This window comes from Echinops telfairi, unplaced genomic scaffold, assembly GCF_000313985.2.
Source record: "Echinops telfairi isolate 266 unplaced genomic scaffold, ASM31398v2 ScPeMD7_2;HRSCAF=8, whole genome shotgun sequence".
Lineage (NCBI taxonomy): Eukaryota > Metazoa > Chordata > Mammalia > Afrosoricida > Tenrecidae > Echinops > Echinops telfairi.
The window spans coordinates 12,701,799-12,703,954 of NW_022103898.1; the positions used below are offsets into that span (position 1 = coordinate 12,701,799).

At 50.5% G+C, this 2,156-nt stretch overlaps 1 protein-coding gene across 2 annotated transcripts in view; it reads right to left on the minus strand.

Annotated features, from left to right (window-relative positions):
• The window catches only part of NFAM1 (NFAT activating protein with ITAM motif 1), a 171,150-nt gene that overhangs the window by 164,765 nt on the left and 4,229 nt on the right, over positions 1-2,156 (minus strand). Inside the window, exon 3 of one of the 2 annotated variants that reach the window (XR_006680313.1) lies at positions 150-1,359. The exons of the other annotated variant lie outside the window; for it this stretch is intronic. The gene's annotated coding sequence lies outside the window, so the exon portion shown is untranslated. Of the gene's footprint in view, positions 1-149; positions 1,360-2,156 lie in introns of those variants that run through there. 2 annotated transcript variants of the gene reach the window in all.

Consider the following 2,156-nt stretch of genomic DNA (forward strand, 5'->3'; position numbering starts at 1 on the left):
TACTATTGGCTGACAGCTTCTATAGTTCCAACTACCCCGGCGCTTATGCAAGCCCTGGCCTCGCCAGGCTCCTTGAGCCTCTGCCAGGCTCGTGAGCATGTAATGGTGCCAATCCATTTCCAGTGAAGGAAGCAGGAAATATCTGGGTCTTTTAACAGAGATCATTTACTATGAGCGTTTGGTTACAACCGTGCCGCCCAGAAGCAAAGCAAACAAAGGGATTAGTCGTTGCCAGAAGCCACCAAACTAAAGCCACAAAAGAGAGGAAGACAGGGCATCCTCCAGGCCTTCCAAGGTGGTGGTGAGCTCAGATGATGGGCAGGTCCCTCCCTGGCAGTCAGCGAGAGAGCCCAGAACGGCAGTTCCTTCATGCTCCTGAGAGCCCTGCCCTGCTGTCTCTGACTCACCGAGTTGTATTTTGTCGCCTTCTACCCTTTGCAGCCTTTGTCCTTATCTTTTCAGGATGGCAATAACCACTCAGCCACCTGGTCTCTGAGTCCTGCCGCTGTGTCTCCTGCACGGTCTCACCTGTGCCTCCTGTCCATCCCCACTCCCTCCATCATAGACCAACCAGATTGTAGACTCCCCTCAAAGATGAGCCCACAGCCTGTTTGCTCCCCTAGCGCAGTTCCCACAAATCACCTGCTCTGGAAATACTTCTTCAACAAACTTGGAAAAAACAAACGGGCTAGAACAGATGGACCACAGGTCCCCTCCAGTGAGACATTCGGAGCTAGAGAGACAGAGAGCGTGGTCAAGGCAGTGGTGGCCACACGGACAGTGTATCTGGTGGGAGGCTCTAGGCTGTATCTGATGGTGACAAGCTGATGTCCTGGGCCACTGAGAGCCCCTCTCCTGAGGACCCCCCTAAGATCCCCTCTCCCCCCAAATACCCTGGCCTGATGAATGGTTGCACATTTTAAAGCAAACACAGGACAGGTGAGTTTGGGAGGGAGATTGGTTTTGTGGTGTCCAAATCCAATTCCTGGTGTTAAAATAATATAAAAAATTATAAAGGCAAGCATTACAATGTCTTCCTTGGGCCCGGAGCTAGGTCATTTTACAAGAAACACTAGAAACATAAATCCGTTTCCCTTATCAGCATGTTGCCCATGAGTCAGTAGTACCTATGGCCATGAGTTAGCCAGTCAGGAGAAGCCAGTCCAGGGCGGGGTGATTTCACGGAACTTAGATCCACGGTCAATACTCACAGAAGCTGCAATCAAGAAACGGGACAATGCAGCCATTGCCTTGGGCCAATGTGCTGCACAAGACCTCATTGAAGCAAAGACATCATTGAGAACTGAAGCGCTCCTGCGCCGACATGGTGTTTTCAACTGCCTGGTCAGCATGGGAAAGCTGGACAATTATAAAGAAGACAGGACAAGAATGGGTATTTTTTTAATGGCAGCGTTGGTAACGAATATCGACGGACCCTGGACTGCCAGGTGAACAAACAACTCCGTTTTTGAAGTAGTAAAACCAGAATGCTTCTAAGAAGTCAGCATTTGAACTCTATATGCATTGGCCTTATGATCAGGAGGGACCCCCCCACTGCCGTCTAGTTGATTCTGGTCCATAGCAACCTCATAGGGCAGGGTGGCACTGCGCCCGAGGTTTTATGAGGCTGTAAATCTTGATGGGGGCTTCCACTTTCTCCCTCCGAGGAGCGAGTGGGTTTGAACTGCTGACCTGTGGCAAGGTGTAACCAACTGCTCCACCAGGGCTCCTCTCAGAAGGGGTCAGTTCCTGGAAAAAGACATTCTACTTGGTAGAATCATGGAGGAGCCTCAGCGGGATGGACTGACAAGGGGGCTACACTGACAGGCTTCAACGAAGCCACCCTTGGGAGGCTGACACAAGAAAAGGCAGTGTTTCACCCCGTGGTACACAGGGCTACCGTGACTAGGAACCAACCAGATGGCATCAAACACCACCAACAGTATTCCGGGAAGAGAACAAAAACCCACTTCCATTGTACTGAGTGGATTCCAACTCATGGTAACTTTAGAATAATAGTTGCCGAAGATCTTCTAACAATGGTTGCAGCAGTACACTGACAAGGAGCAGCCAGCGGTTCAGGCTGGATTCAGAGGAGGATGTGGAATAAGAGAGCTCACTGCTGATGTCAGATGGATCTTGGCTGAAAACAGAGA